The 17,832-nt window shown below is 37.5% G+C and overlaps 2 non-coding genes across 2 annotated transcripts; one reads left to right on the forward strand and one right to left on the reverse strand.

Annotated features, from left to right (window-relative positions):
* Positions 1–3,513: 3,513 nt before the first annotated feature.
* TRNAI-AAU (transfer RNA isoleucine (anticodon AAU)) lies at positions 3,514–3,587 on the reverse strand. The gene has a single exon. It is a non-coding gene; the product is annotated as a tRNA-Ile (tRNA).
* Positions 3,588–9,954: 6,367 nt separating this feature from the next.
* Positions 9,955–10,028, forward strand: TRNAI-AAU (transfer RNA isoleucine (anticodon AAU)). The gene has a single exon. It is a non-coding gene; the product is annotated as a tRNA-Ile (tRNA).
* Positions 10,029–17,832: the final 7,804 nt, after the last annotated feature.

The following is a 17,832-nucleotide window of genomic DNA, read 5'->3' on the forward strand; positions in this document are numbered from 1 at the left end:
TTGCAAGAACCCTTAACCTTTTCCTGGATTGGCAATGATGACAATTTTGAAGACACAAATTTATATAATCGTATCTGATAATCATAATATGGAAGATTTTGCAATTAGTAATCCTTGACCAGGCACAGCATGGCCCAGCAGTTCATTGTGCTAAGAACCCTCAAAATTCGAGGGTTCTTAGCCTCATTGCGCTAAGAACCCTCGAATTTTGAGGAGAGGTGACAACTCTAATCATAAATAAAAATTTCCAAGAAAGGTTCGTAATGCTATATATTTTTTCTATTATTAAAAATCATTAATTCAGTGAGTGGCCGGTTAGCTCAGTTGATTAGAGCGTTGTTGACAATCATCACCAATGTTGACAGCACCATGCATTGCCAGGGGAAATCAAGAGAAAACATAAAACACCGATTATGTAGATTCCGAAGTAAACACCCACCCACATTCAGGAACAGAATATCACATCCTCGCCCACTCCAACCGAAACGAATTTATTCATTCTGTTTTGTTACACAGCACAATCCTTCATATGCCTTGTAATACTGCACACGTTTTAAATACTGTACGTGCATTCACAGCAGAGTTGCGAAGCATTTCAAGATTCTCACCTCCAAATTACAAGAGCCTGGTCTACCACAGTCATATTCCATCCCGAATACCCCCAAATTTCCCAATTAGTAGACCTACTCTTGCCAGAAGAGATAAAAATTTGAATCTTTCTCCACCACATGAATTCATGACTCCAACAAGCCAGTTCTCAGAATTCCAACTAGGCCAGTTTATAAACCACACTGTGCTATATTCTGCGTCTGGAAGCCCAGGCTTCCAGACGCAGAAGCGTCCTTTCCTATGAAATACAGCAGTGGCGAATTCTTGGAAAGCCAAGAAGTTATCTCAATTTACACTAGAATAATCATAGCCTTCCACCACAACATTGATGTATTATTAATTTCTATAATTATCAGACATTAGCATTGTGTAAAGAATTATTGCTAATTGATGACTTACGTTTTTAAGCAACTTAAAATAAACCTTACTTCACTGCTGTGGAGTAACTTAATGAAGAAGCTGAAAATATTAAAACAAGGAGGAAAAAAAGGAGTAAAACATGGATACCAATATAGTTTAACGAATGACCAGTTAACTCAATTTGTTAGACGGTTGTGCTAATTACGCGACATTCGTGGGTTCGATCTCCATACCGACGTTCAGTTCTTTTTTTTTTTCTTTTCTCCTTATTCTATCTTTCATCTTTTTCATTAAGTTAGTCCACATCTACAAACAGCATTGATTGAAGTAACCCTCCTTTTTGCTTAAAAACATAATTCATCAATTAGCAATTATTGTTTATATACAAAACACGGCTGATGTATCAAAAGCGCTACATGCGTTGCTAAAAGAATGCCCTTTCATAAGTTATGTTTCGAGAACAGACATGGAACATCCTTTCTACAATTGGAATCATTGGAAACCTGCGGACCGGATCATGGAGCCATAATTACTAAAACGTATAAATTAAAGACTGAATCCCGTTTCTTGCAGAAACCAACTCTGCTGTCCTGATATCGTGTAAATTAATTCTGTTTTTTTTTTTTTTGGCACTCAAAGACCAACTTTGTTTGTATGAGTGTTTTTAAAATTTTTCACGATGAAAGCCTCGGGTGAAATTTCAGTTTCGTTCATTGTAATCACAGAAACATCCTTAAATATTAAACCAACCTCGACTAGAAGTAAAAGAAAGGTAAACAAGTCTTATTGAAGGCATTCTTCTTTGGTAAACATGAGAACTTTTTCCATCAAGCCATGAATTAAGCTTCCCTATAGTCTCTGAATATAAGGTACAAAACTTGCAGAATTAAACGAGTCGAGAGTGCGAGTTGAAACATCCGTATAACTTGAAACAGCATGTAACAAGAAATATGTAAATTTAGGAAATAACTGTTAGCAAAGAAAAAAATTAATTTTGGGGATTGAACATACAACCTTCACCTTATTAGAACAACGCTTTAACCAACTGAGTTAAGGGACCAATCAGATGTTTTAGGAAAACGACATTCGGATACGAAAACAATATTAGTGAATCGAAAAGAAATACGCAGTCTAAGATATTTCCGTATGGGAAATCCCCTTAAACGTGGGGTGTAAGGGTGGCAGTGGCATATGCACCAGACTAGAGATTTATGCATCATATCTAGACTGAATCAAAATCTGTTTAATTATGCACTCAGGCCTCTTACTCCTGTCTCATATGTAGCGTCAATGTTGCATGATCAGCTGTTAAGTTCAGCTGAGTTTTTCGATTTTGGAGAATATTGGGGAGTGAAAAAAACTGAGCAAAGAATTTTTATCATATTTTGCTGGATTTAGAAATCGCTACTATTGAACTATTAAAAGAAATTTTCAGGAACCGTGTTTTTGGCAAAAGTGTCGTTTGTATGTGGTACGCTAAATTCAAAAATGACCATAAATCGGTCCAAGTTGTCCATCCACTTTAAATGCCGACGCACTCACAAGATCGCTCACAATATTTTCCCTCATTCATCCAGCATTTCCAAACGTTGCAGTTTGCAGAACTGACGTCTTTTATGGTAAATGTGCCATTGAAAAGTGTGCCTGACTAATCTTGTTGCGCTTCTCTGTGTTCGTTCCAACAGATCCACATCCTTCCCCAAATGAGGCTTCTAGACACCATTGAAGTGACTATTTGGAAGAGGGGCTTTATATAGTTATTTATCGTATGGGAATGAATTAAGTAAGCAATCCCAATATACGATGTGAAAGATTATGTTGTTTTATTGAAAATATTGCAGTTACATTGAATACACCAAAATAGAAATATATAAACTCCTCAAACTGGTTTCTAGCCGACAAACAGTAACTTCTCGAAACTTCTTTTGAGGGTTACTCAATAGAATTGCAACATTTTCAGTAAACTAACTTAATCTCTCAGTAGTATATTCGTGTTGCTTACTTAATTAATTATCATTGAAGTGATCAAAGAATTACACAGAATGTTTTGCAAACACTGAAAAAAGACTTCCAGTAACGTTTTCGAAGTTGACGCTCAAGGGAAATACTTTAGAGGGGGGATGGGGACTCACAGTAACGCCTGAAAGTACCCTTGCTTGTTATTTTAGCCATAGTCCACAAAAAATACCGTAAGAATCCATGAAAAATCCGTGGGTGTGAAGAACCAAGGAACAGACATCCTCCTTAGGTTGGCCCACCTTTACACATAAGGGACTATGACTCTAATTCTGGACTTCCCCACAATTTTCTGCTTCTCGGGAGCAGACGGACAGCTAACCCGTCTTACCCTCCCCCACCCACCTCCATGCTCCTTGGAAGGTCACTCACAACTTAACTCTAACACATCTTATGAATGAATACACATTGCAGTATGTGTCGTAGTCCTGCTGCTGTAATAAATGAAGATTTTTGATTAACGATTTTCATTTGCGAATAAAAAAATATGGTTGACGCTTGTTACGAAAATGCAAACAATGTCTATTTTGGCCAGTATGGGGATCGAACCCACGACCTTCGCGTTATTAGCACGACGCTCTAACCAACTGAGCTAACCGGCCAGGAAACGAATGTTTACAATATTCGTATTCAATGACTGCAATAAGTTTAATCGCAAAGACGTGTACAAGACATGTACGCGACTGGGTAAGTTTAAAATCACAGCTTTGCATGTGTATAACTGGTAACATTTGCAAACAGACAAATTTTTTCAAAGATATTTTATTATAAATTAAGCAGATGCCTAACTATTATTCGTGGAAATTCTATGACAATTAACATGTTGCAGAATTTCCAGTCTTCCGAAAGGAAGGGAACTTGTTTAGGTGACTGCGATCAATGGTTAATTTATTTAATCCGTAAAGGCTAGTCTTGATGAAAGGGCCAGTTGTATATGTCCTCCTTGCCAGTATATCGGTATCTCCGATTAGACTAGAGATATTTTTGAAGGTCTCTGCGATGTAGGCTGTTGTAGTCGATGGAGAAGGCGTTCCACGTGAGTTTTTCATCCCGTTAAGCTGCCTGAATTATAGGAATTGGCAATAAAACAACTATTTACTGGCATAATTAAAATTCATTTACGAATAATTTAAGTTAATATCATAAACTGGATTCCCCTCATGAAGATGTCGAATGATATACAAGTATCTTCAGTTAGATCGCTCCCAAACAGATTCAAGAACGGTTTTAAAAAATGCAAAAATGTTATAGATCATAATTACGGTACTTTCTCTCATTAAGTTACCTTCAGTTAGTTCTGTTTCTGTCTAATAAGAATGGAAATTAATAAGAATATTTGCTGTAGACAATTCTACACTGACTTTAGTATTCTGCATCATCTTATCAAAAGTATTAGGAATACGAAGCGAATTTTTGCATTTTATTGTTCGGTGCTGTTGAAATTTTAAATTGGTGTTACGAAAATGATTTTTGTAGTAATAGTTTTGAAAATACAGACAGAAACACATGAAACAGACCTCAGTGAGGGTTAACGAAATGAAATTGTGTATATTTTTCTGTGATTTAAAATTATCGTTGAAGTTATCGAACAGCAGTACTCCCAAGACAAATGAGTAGCCACTTGGTTAGCGCATCCTGCCATCATCTTGGCTAGAAAGAGTGATTTTTCTTTTATCCCTTTTGGTTCCTTGGTTAACATTGTCTGCTTCTTGTTATGAATTTAAAAATAAGTTAAATTAGTTGTCTCTCTCCCTGAGGTTACTGAAATACGTATGTTGTCAATTAATAATCGTTCCTTATGCACAGCTACAGACTAAACATTGGAGTCCTTTGAAAGACTGAGCGTCAGTTGAGTCGTGTTTCATGTAACATCTTCCGTTCTTTATTAAATACCTAAGAGATTTCGTTCACTTCTTTCTCCATCAGCAGAGGATGACATTTTCTGTTTTCGCCCAGAAAACAGAAAATACCTCAGAATACACGCAATTTACAGACGATATACACTGAACAGCATGGCCTTAATTGCCGATGCTCCTAAAACCAACAACAACAACAATCAGCTGGAAGTAGTAGGAATTCCTCGTGAGATAATTTGGCTCTTTCAATCCACACAGCCGTGATGCTGTCTTAATTACAAAAATTGACAACAAAAGCAACCGCTCAGTTAAAATATTTCATAAAATCCATTTACAAGTCAAATTATTTCAAGGGACATATCTTTGGCATATGTGAGTACTTCTCCATCTGGTCATGTCCTTATAACTTTTGGGCATATGTTGAAAGTTAGTGGTGAAATGGAGATAAAAGAAACATTTTGAAATAGCTGTGCTTGAACAGCTCAAAACGTAGAAATCAAAATACATAAATTTCTTCTATAAAATCGATTAGAAAGTGAAGTGAAACTCTTCATCATGAAACAAAACTGTAAAGTGGCATTCGTAAGAAAAATGTTAAGAAATTCGTACTCTGCCCGCATGGAGATAGAACCCAGGACCTTCACATTATTACCACAACACTCTAACAAACTGAGCTAACGGGCCATACGTACAACACTTCGTTAACGCATTCTTTCTTCTAGTTATAATTATTTATAGTTTTTCAGTGCCTTTTAAATTATTCGCAGCTTTTCCTTACCTGTTACAGTTATACATTTTCTCTTTGCTGTTAAATAATTTGTACATCAGTAGGCGTTAGCACGTTTTCTCTAGCTTTGTTCTCAGAAAATGTCACTAGGTCAATTCCAAGAGATTTTTGAAGAAATTCAACGCATTTTTTCGTGTTCTTTAACGTGTCATTGAAACTGTTTCTGAAGCAGTTTGCGCTTCTCTGCTTCAGCCTAGAGATTTAGCTTTTGTGAATTCTGCTTGCAGCTATCATTGGCGCTCGATTATCTAATTTTTTTATTTAAATCAATCCGAAGGATAGCGTATATATAGTTAGAGTATATACAGTATTAGAATATATATCAGAGTATATATTACAGTATATTTTTTACATCTTCTGCATCCATCTTTCCATTAATTAGCATGGCATGCCTCAATGGTGTGCCTCCATGGAGTCAGTCATGCCTGACTCCATGGAAGCACACCATGAAGCTTGCAGACAGTGACGAGGTCTTAGGGATGATGGAGTTTCCTCTTACCTTCATCATGATCCAATATTCTACTCCATTAGCTATTTTGTTGAGAAACTGGAGCAGATGGCCCAATTTCGCTTGCATAGAGAGGTGGTGCGAGAGCACGGTATTGCTTTCACTGTGAAAGCAGTACTTAAAAATTGCCTCTGTTGAGGTAAATTCTGCAAGAAGCTGATGTTCCAGGATATACCAGGATATATCCTTTAGATCAATATTAACCCTCAAAAATAAGCCAGGAATCCTATAAGAGTATTTTATGGCCTAAATAGAGAGACAACTGTTTTCTATGCTTTACAGGAGTAACCCGAAAGTCTTGCGCACATTCGGTTTACAGTTCAAATATTGCAAGATATAGTTTTCAACTGGATCGTCTTTTTCAACTTCGATCCAACTCCATCTGCACGATTAACTACGGAGTTTGACCCTCAGCTGCGACCCACAGCTAGCGGCCTCTATCTGAAGGTCAAATAAGGTATTTCCGTGATTTATGGAATAATTTAAAGCTTAAAATAATATAATCTGACCATTTTTCCAACGAATGAGTCCATTACTATTTTTTTACACCAGTGCCTGTTGTTATAGACAAACTTCCAGATTGCACCTCTATGCCTCTATTCAATAAGCCCATGGCAATAATATTCCACCGTGTGAAGTTGTGTTATGGTACTTGTTCCAGCTAAGTATCTTAGTTTATTGGAGGCCTCTCTTCCCACAGAGCAATTCGTATGAATCAAAACAACGCATGAGTTTCGTTCAGTGTGGATGATCATATTTTCTCTCGTTCTTACTTTTTGTATGACTACAAAAGCCTGGAAGACCATATAAACTGGTGCATTATTCATAACATAACACCTTCCCATTGATTTCTGAGTTTGAAATTGAAATTAAGTTTTTTGGTTCTTTGATTGTGTTTAAAATCAATAGTTAAAACCATCGACACAGGCAGGAGCCGAGAAACTCTTTGGATTCGCCATCACTAATTATCAATGCGAAATTTTTGAGAAACCATTAGATTGATAAAATAAGTCACAGAGTCACCTTATTACGATATGATATGTATCCAAAAATTGTTTTTATATTTGGTAATCAATTGGATGTTCAATACCAAAAAAGGGAAAGTTTTAGGGATTAACTTATGTTTGAATTAATCTGCAATTTTTATTTTTTTATGAATTAAAGTGTTTAATTTTTTAAGCCATTATAAAAAGAACTTCGTGGAGGTTCAAAAGGTTCAAGACTTCTAAAACAAGCTTATTCAACGACAATCCAAAAAATGCTATTAGTTTGTATTGTAATTCTATGTAAGACAAAAAGATATTAAGACGAGGTTAAGAAACGGTATGAAGTCTGCGTGACAGCTTGAAGATCATTTCAGAGTGAAAGAAAAAAAAGAGAGGCTTTTATTTTTCAAGTTATTACGAAGAAAAACTCACGAAGAAACTCATTAGAGCAGAAATACAGGACTGCTGTTGGCGAGATGAAAAATTGACGATCAATACTCCTGTCATTCATTGGATTTCTGGCAGAGAAATCGCTGGGCCGAATTGTTGCCTTGACAACTGCAAAGTGACTGACACTGTTTAAAGAATTGTTTCTCAATTGAGTTAGTTTTGTCTAATGGTTGTACTAAGTCAAAGAACGCAGAACATGGTTATTTGAGTTGATTTAACAGCTAGTTCAACTAATGGCCTTTGAAATTATGCCTATTCAGTATTCAATTATCATACAAATTAAGCAAACAGCAACATATCCTTGCAAAAATTTATGCAAGTCGAAAAAATTATTTTATTTTTCCATTTATCACTCTGTAAAGTTTTTATCGGTTGTTCCCTTGGAAAACTTCTTAACTGGATTTTAGTGTAATAGTCACACGAAACAGATGCATCAGGACAGACACGTTCTGAAAGAGCGCTAAGAGCACCGTTACAACTAACTGCGTCTGAAGATCCCTGGGAGACACATCATCTGCTTCTTTCATCACCTTTGAAAGAATATGTCCATCAAGAAACAACCCATGCGGTCGCAGTAACACAAATGTGTAAATAGAAGCAGATGAAACCAGTTCTTCTCACATAAAAATAATTTTTTTTCCAAACTCAAATGTTCCCCTTACTGTACGTATATAAGATGAAATATTATACACGTATAGTAAGCCCGTACTTGGGCATACTCTTCTGACATCTACCGGCAGTTGGGCGAAACTTGAGTGGTTGTACGGTGGCGCTTCCATTCAATGAATTGAATGATCAATTTGTATAAAGGATTAAATGTATATGTACTATACAATATACACTTACCTTTTAAAGCATCATTAGGCACTCTTGATAGCAAAAAACTTTATAAATTACAACTGAAATCCGAGACTGTGAATGTTATACTGAAAGAAACAAAATAATAAAGAAAAACTTCAAGAACAGCGTTTAAAACTTAGTTTAAGTTTCAAGAACCAATAAATATTCCACTGACTCCTTGCATGTTCTCTTTACATTTTTAAAATGCAAAATAATTTCCCTAATTGGATTATATAGTATTTCTTCGATGTGAAGATTTACTTATGTAGATTATTAAACTTTGAACAGCAACGCTAACTGCAATATGAGCTTTAGAATTGTCTTTTTAGATGTCATCTTAAGTACTGCTAAATAATATGGATCTGACGATGCATCAACCTCAGTAAATTATTTACATTTTGGGATATAATATGACACTTTTAAGATCTGTAAACTGTAAAATACTACTCATAATAGTATGTCGCATGGGTTAACTGGAATATAAATTAAAGCCAAGTGCTCCATTTGCAGTTCTTGAAGATGGTTTTTATTTCTTGTAATTAGAGCTTTTATTATGGCATCTTATTTCTTATATCATGGCAACCTAGGGAATACATATCTTCGTCTTCATTTCCTTTCTTTTTTTTTAATTCTTGCTTTTCCTGTCTGACTACAGCTAGTGGTGTTGTTTATAGCAGAGTGGTGTTTGTAATAACTGCAGGGAAATTTTTAAAGTCGATCTGGGAATTGAAACCAATTTTGCATCTTCGTGTTCATCTCACTCCTTTCCAAAACAAATATAAACTTAAGAATCTGTGGTAAAAGCGATGTTAAGGCAGCTGTCGCTGTCTTCTTAGAGGAACACGCAATGCAGATGAAACGAAGAGTCTGCTACTTATGCAAATAGTTATACTTGTATTTAGCTCGCGGCGGAAGCAGTATTGAAATCCGAGAAACTTAGAGTTTCCAATTCAAATTTAAATAGCTTCTTTCACTCCATTCAAATTCCAAGCCACTCCCGGTTTGTGGTTGGTGAATAGATTGCAATTTCACTTTGAAGATTTTATGGCTGGTTGCACAATACCGTCAGGTTGGGTTCACACCGTGGTTTTCTATTAAAGTTTCTTCAGAAGATTATCAACAGCACACTGGGTGAAAAATTCTGAAGAGATTATCTGCCAAATCGATCTGCAATGATTATTAATCTAACAGCCTCTTAAGAGTAGTCTTAAACCGGTTTCATTTAAGGGTAGAACCCTGAAATTTGAAATCATCGCCTTCCTATAAAAATAGTCTTGGTTCGAATCCCGTGAATGATGCGAGGAACTATTATATGCCTTTTTTTTCCACACTGAGTTCGATTAACTTGAGCACGGAGTAAAGGTTGTGAGCAAGATTGTGAAAAGGGACAATAAAAATTCCTCATGTCATACGGGATTCGAAATCAGGTCTTTTCCACCCGATGTCGGGAGGACGGTAATTATATCAACTCTTGCAATTTCCAAGTATTGGCGTTAGTAAAATAATTCCACGAAGAGATGAGGGTAGAGGGATGACTCGGGTGGCCGGTTAGCTCAGTTGGTTAGAGCGTCGTGCTAATAACGCGAAGGTCGTGGGTTCGATACCCATACTGGCCACATCATCAATTTTTTTTTATCCCCATTTTAATCTTTCAGCTTCTTCATTTCAAGCAACTTCTTTTAAGTTGCTTAAAAACATAATTCATAAATTAGCATTCATTCTTTATACAATGCTGACATAGAAAAGCTCTACATACAGTACTTGGCTAAGAGAATGCCATTTCATAAGTTGTGTTGGGGAGCAGACATGAGCGCATTTGTACGACTGAAATCATTATTGAACTCTCACTAAAAACCGGAGTACCTGAGAATAAAGCTACCATTACTAAAATGTATCGATTAAACAGTGATTCAAGTTTCTACAGAACCCACTTCGCAAGTAGTGAAACTGATTGCGAAGTGGGTTCTGTAAGAAACTATTATCAACACTTATTCGAAATACTTTGGAGTAGCTGGACAAAAAAACCAGGAAACTCGGGGTTTTCATCCAGAAAGTCGATTACAGAATACACGCGATTTAAAGACATATTACTGTATATACGGTCGGTACAGTATGATCTAAGTTGCTAATTCGCCTCAAACCCCACAACAACATTTATTCGCTCTTGGAGGTTGTGAGTTCCTCTACTGCCTGCCGGAAGCGTGGACTGTGGTCAAATTGATGAAAGATAAAACCTTCATCGTATATAGTCAACATTCTGTTATGAGTTACACAGGGCTTGAATGCATTGTCTGTTTGAAATTCCATAGAAAACATTATGCACACTACAAGCAAAGAGCAGATGAGAAGAAGCAGGTCTTGTTCTGAACTGTAATCTCACCATGTTCGTTTAAATTTAATCTTCCCTGTTTAACTGAACAGCTCTCATACGTGCTGTATATTTGTCGGCGACTTAGTCAGAATACTGAATTATTTTCATTCCTAATCTAGTTGTTTTCAATGATCATAATCAAAATCACGAATTAATGTAAATGTAGCTCAATTTCATTTGCTGGTTCGAGGACAACTGTGATTTTAGTAAATCAGTACTACATCGAGGATATTCCGATTACCAGAGTTGCCGAAGTTAAAGATCTTGGAGTTACCTTTACAACTGGAATGGGGTTTGAAAAACATATCAGGAATATATTACATCAAGCTAAAAAAACAAATTGGCTTCATCAAAAGGCAGGCCTATAGATTTAGAGATTCTCAGTACTCTGCGCTCTTATTAAAAACAACTGTGCTCCCTATACTGGAGTTCGCTGCTCTTATATATCTGAAACCCACACTGAAAATTGAATCCCTGCAAATGAAATCCACTCACTATCTTTCCGGACATAATCCCTTGTTTTACCACCGGATTTTCTACCAGAATCTCTGCTCTTACTCCGGGCTTCAATCTTTGGAAACTCGGCGAACTGTTGTGGATCTAAAGCAGTTTTATCACATCTTCACTAATTCAACCTACCTGTCTGATCTTCTGTGCAATATTTATCTTCACGTTCCAGCGGTGGCTACTAGACGGAGGTCTACTTTTGCACATCAGTAACTCTAGGATAGAGATTTCCAAGAACTTTTTCAAAGAACTGTGACGCTAATGAACAAATATGATCTGGATATGCCTATGGACATGAGAGAGTTTCATAGAACTATCTGGAGCAGATTAGCTAGTTGACGGATGTGTACAAGGTGGAAGTTGTTCTTTTCATTTTGTATGTGTGTGTGATGTCTCCTGTCTGGGTTCGAACCCCTTCAATGAGGCGAAGAGGACTTTTATGGACTTTTTTTCATTCCGTGGCTGAGCAGACCGACCAGAGAACACGCGAAATTTTTATGGACTTAATACACATGGATGATATATGTTGTGTAATTTATACATTGGGAATCGTGGAGTGATACGTAAAGCTTTTATTTTCCCTCCTTTCAGAAGAAACCTCTTAGAAAAGAATAAAAATGATTGGAAAGAAATCATGGGAATGTTTTATTGCTATTTGCTTGAAATATTCGGAAACAGCGATCTTGCATAAAACATTCACTCGAACTTAAAAATATATCTAAGGATGCATGTGAGAGAAGAGACAAACAAAATGTACTTCACTTATTCTGTTCCTTTCATATGCCACTCGCTTTTCTATCATTCCCCTAGGGCTGAAGAAATGCAAGTCCTTCGGGAAATACCAAGGACATCAAAAGAAACTTCTTGTGAGTCGTTTTGGATCGAAACTAAAGCAGTTACACGCTGCTGCGTGGCCCGAAGGGACTCCGCTACTTCTCCTTCTCTACCATAAAAGCAAAGTGGATTACAAGCAAATAAAACGGAGGAGTTCAATTCTGCCGTGACTCGCGACATCTTTTTATCGTATACCATGTAGAAAGCTGTGCAGCTGTAAATTGATTTGGCAGATTGTGATTTATCTTTTAACTGAGCCGTTAGCTCTTTTGGAAAGACTTAGCACCACCCACCCCCACACCTTGCTTAAATTCAGCTACGTTCGCAGGTGACTGACCAATCTTCAATACGAAAAGAACGATTATAAAGATACGATATTTCAGTATTGGATTACTTATCTGTTTTGTCTCATCTACTCTTTCTCAGACCTCGCACGCAATGAAACTCAAAATCCCTGGGAGTCTTCCAACAAACGAAATAATGACTGAAGTCGACAGAACCTTGTCATTCTTGTGTAATATAGAATCTATCTTTATCAGTCACAAACCATTCGCATCATGGAATGGTTTATGCTCTTTCATTATCATTATTATTATTGTTTTTATTATTTGAATGTATTTTTTAATATTTTTACAGCAGTCACTGACACTTCCATGAAAATACACCGTTCAGTAAAAACGTTATGACCAAACAGTTGGTATGCACTCCTCTTTCCACCACTCTGCGAGGCATGGACTCTAAAAGCCTCAGAACATTGCAGGAGGTAGCATGTCGCAAGGATTGGTCCCGTAGATCTGCGACTGTCCATGGTGAAGATCCAAATTTTGGATCTGTCGGATCCATGTAGTCCCAGATACGTTCATGGGAGTGAAGATGGGGGAAACCCCTGGTGCCGTTATATCCTAAACACACACATATGTTCAGGGATTCACATCTGGTGATTTCGGCGGCGGTAAAGGTATACTTGGAAGTCACTCACAAACAATACCAGTGAGGTCGCATTATCCTGCTGGAACATATCTGCGTTTTGGTATGGGAAAAATATAAAAAGGAACCGAGGTCTTATCGGCCTATAGCTTTATTGGCCAACCTTGGTAAGCTATTAGAACGTTTAATTGCCCTGCGATTAAACAACTTGTTATTGGAACGGGGATTAATTGCGCCTAATCAATACGGATTCACTCCTGGAAGGTCCTGCGAGGACGCCCTTGTAGACTTCATTTCTTCTGTTGAACACTCCAGTTTCAAGTATACTCTTGCTATCTTTATTGACTTCGAGGGTGCTTTTGATTCCCTTTGGTGGGACAGTGCCCTCGAACGTTTACGTCATGCCGAATGTTCCCAGCAACTTTATCTTCTAATTAAGAGCTATTTCTCTAACAGATTTATCACCGCCAGATCTAAGTACAGACAAATTTTGCGTCAGGTCTATCGAGGGTGTCCTCAAGGCTCCATTTTGGGACCACTTTTCTGGAACTTTGTCCTGCAAGGTTGGATTACCCGAACTTTTGACAACGTGAAGATCATGGCATATGCGGATGATTTGACAGTCCTTGTTGGTGGAAATTCAAGGTCTTCTATTGAAATATCCGCTGAGAAAGTTCTATCTGATCTTCAACAATGGACAGTTGAAAATAAGTTAAAAATTAGTTCTACCAAGACAAAAATTATGATCCTTGGCTCTAAACTGGATGTTCGTCGACCACCAAGAGTTAAAATAAACGATAGACAAATACCTCTAATAACGGAAATTAAACTTTTGGGAATAACTATTGACAGCAAGTTAAACTTTCTCCCTCATTTATCCAATCTGCGAATTAAGATCAGAAATTTCACCGGCGCTCTTATCAGAGTTTCTAGAACTGAGTGGGGTCTTTCTAGAAGATGTTTAAGAATCTACTATAACTCTGTGTTTCTTCCTATGGTTACCTATGCTGCTGGCGCTTGGTTCCATAGGGTGCGGACTGTACAATTTCAATCAAAATTGATGACAATCCAGCGTACAATGTTACTTTGTATTTTGAAGATTTGTCGAACAGTTTCAACACCTGCTTTACAGGTTTTAGCCGGGACGTTACCACTCGATCTCTACGTAATTTTCAGAGGCTTATGTTATCGCCTGAAACGTCAGATTCCCACTGAGATCCTTGGTATTTCTATTAACACTCAAGTCGATGTTAAAGTCGAACGACAAAGAATTTGGCAAGAGTTGATCAACTTGTGGCAGGGTAGGTGGGATGACACAACACTGGGCAGTGTAACGCGTAAGTTTTTTCCTGAAGTTGACTCTCTTACGGATAAAAAATCTACAGTCTGGTTTAGCCTTGACTTATTTACCTCCTATTTGATATCAGGCCACGGATCATTAAATAAGAAATTGTTTAAATTTCGCTTGTCTCCTACGGAACTCTGCCATTGTGGCGGTGTGGAAGATTGGCAGCACGTGTTGTACTCTTGTCCCTCATACAATGAATTTCGAGTAATTCTGCAGAATGCAATTCCCAACTTTTCATCAGGATTGGAACCTAATTTTGTATCAAATGCCAGGAGTTACCGCGCTCTTCAGGATTTTGCTAAGGCAACCTTCAATAAAAGGCTCGCAATTCTTTCTGCAATGACTACACATGCGAATGTTTCAAATTCAGCTCAAGGCTCTCCACCTTCACTGCAATGACGTCCATTTTCTCAACAAGATCTACCGCTCTGTGTGTGTGTTGTGTTTTTTTTTTTTTTTTTTTTTTTTTGAAACTCTACAAGCGTCCTACAACTGAAACTCAATTTGATTCCTGTGCTCCTTTGTTCGGATGGCTGTTAACTGACTGTGACTTTGTTATTGGTGATTAACTGTGACTTTGCTACTAATGACTGCAGGACTTACCGGATTTAACCTCAACTGTTTTTAAGGTTTGTTTAAGACTTCTGGGCTTGTGCAAAGTTTTGTCGGTTGAATGGGTACTGTTATCCTTAATTATTTTCTTTGAACTTGTTTTTTTTTTTTTTTTTTTTTTTTTTATGTTAATATGCATAAGATTACTTTCATTGTTTACTTTGAAATTATCTGTGTTTACCTCAATCTGTTGAGGTTTTCTTTTGTACAGTATTTAATCTTTGTATATTTGTATAAGTTAACGAGGCGGAGATGAACTAACGTTCCAGGTGCCGCCCAAGACAAATAAATACATACAAAAAAATACATACATGGGAAAAATATTCCCCATACGAAAACACTGCTGCCACCTGCCTTTTTCTGTTTCTGGTGGACCAGGGTCGTGACCTTGGAAACACCGTTGGTGGTCCCCTGGTTAAAGTCCACGGTCAGCCGTTCCATCATTTTTAGTCTATCGGCTCGCACAAGGAGGGACAGCCTATGTTCACCACGACCATCGATGAGGCGTGAGCGCTGCTCTGCACACTATCCGTCCATTCTTGGAACACCTTAACTACAGCATTCCTTGAACAGTCCACAAGATATGCAGTTTCCAAACTACTGCGACCCTTCAAACAGTACCCGTCAATCATCCCTTTTTCAAAGTACGACATGTCACGTCCCTTGACAAAGTCGATCAAGTCTTCGTCCGCATGCCACAATTCTGCAGTATCGCATTCAGCAATTATGATAAAATAGCTGACTGCTAAAACATTGAGGAGAAAATAGACCCCCGGCCATATTTAAATTTGAGGCCCCTGTAATACATAAACTGAAAGTAAAACAGAAACATAGACCCCCTTATCGCTGTTTTACTTTCAATTTGGGTGGTTGACCCCAGACGAAGTCACCTAGATTGTGGGTAAGCAACGATAAGTTTTGTATGCTATCCTTTTGTATGCTATCCTTTTGTATATACATTATCCTTTTGTATATTGTAGTAGCAGTAGCACGGAACACCTTGCTATGCAACCTAACACGTTCCCTAATCTTGGTGGTAAGTATTGAATGTGTGATACGGAGATCATCAATAGTAAGTTTTCTGTTTTTCATCTACACCCTCGTTCCCAGCCCATCCAGAGTAGATTGTAAAGTACGTATTGGTTAGGAGGAAGATCATTCTACTTTCGAAACTTTAGAAAACGCACTTTCTTAATACAAAAAAAAATAATAATTTTATTACCAACAAGAAATTTACATTCATAATTGCAAGTACAGTGATTAATGATACAAAATACTCAATAATACAATTAATAGCAATTGTACGCCAGTGGCCTCCTTTCAGTATCACTTCAACAGGTTCTTGATTTGTCCATCCCCGATTCAGCCAAGTATCCCGAACGAAGCGGTCCTCATTCTAAATGTCCATTTGAAAATCCGTCAATCAGTTGATGCCTATAGGGAGAAAATAATTCGTAATTAGTAAGCTGGATCCGTAGACAGGGTTAACCCTCCTAAGGGGCAAACGTCTGCCGCACTGATGCACCCATCCCATCGTAAAGATCCAGTTCTTCCGTCTTGAATAAACCCACCATCCGTTCTGTTCTTACAATGGAGTAGTTCTTACAATTTTTGGTTTCTCTCCTTAACTACCCTCCCGATGAGCACATTTGATAGTCACGTTGGGTTTCCACTACGCAGCACCCCGTGTTGAAGTAATGACTGTGCCCTCCATCCTCCTCACGGGCATCATCCGTACAGCGAATATTGTGTGAAAACACAGGCCCCTAGGGTAAGAGGCCGGATGAACAACACAACCCCACACTACTACCTCACTGACACTCACTAACCTACATAAATCTTTACAGAGTTTTGTATTCATCACATTGCCTGACGTAGCCGCAATACAACTAACTCTATACATTATATGTTCTAAACAATTCCAGAATTAGGGCCCATAAATTCAAATTACAGGGGTTCAGCTTTAGATTACATTTTAGAAAGTTTTCTTTTAGCCAGCGAGTCGTTGATTACTGGACCGGATTGCCCTCGCAGGTAATTGAGGCTGGCAGTTGAATCAATTCAAAGGTCAACTGAATAGTCATCTGTGTGAGTAGGAATGCATATAATTTGTGTTTTCTTCTCCACTTGGATTTTTTTTTTTTTGTGCCCGTGGCTTCCTTGCACTATATGGCGAATACTGTTACTATTATTATTACTATTACAACGAGTGAATATAAAATATTTAAAAAAACTCGAAGAGAAATTTAAAACTCAATATTAAATGAAATATATTTAGGCAACCTAAGTCCTTCAGATACAATTCTCTCACAATTTTTATTAACATATTTTTAATTCATTGTGGAGTCATCGATACAATTCATTATCAATTTGAAATTTCCGTTGCAGATTCGTCATAAACTCGATTATTGCAACACTAAAGTAGTCTTCACTGTTCAAAACTTTCTGTCCATTCTTATAACGAATGGGAAGCTTTTAACAATCCACTGATTATAACCCTTTGTGATGACTTCATAATAATACAGATTGTTGAGTGGACAAGTCCATTAGCTAGTTCCTGCATCAGAAAAATTGGCGCATGTTTTAGGTGGTTGGATTAGACATTCGAATACACCAAAACAACTTCGGATCTTCAACTTTAAAGCATCACCCCGTCTATGAGATATCTCCAGTGAGGTGTGGCTTCTTATCCAAGGGGAACTTCACCGTGCGAAGTGGGTAAACAATTCAAATATTCTCGGATGGAAGTTACCACTGCTTTGAGGTCGGTTAGTTCGAAAACAGCAAAGAGTGCAACGTAATATTGGAACCATCCATCCGT

Source organism: Mastigoproctus giganteus, chromosome 3 (assembly GCF_048544385.1).
Source record: "Mastigoproctus giganteus isolate SK-2022 chromosome 3, ASM4854438v1, whole genome shotgun sequence".
NCBI classification, from domain to species: domain Eukaryota; kingdom Metazoa; phylum Arthropoda; class Arachnida; order Uropygi; family Thelyphonidae; genus Mastigoproctus; species Mastigoproctus giganteus.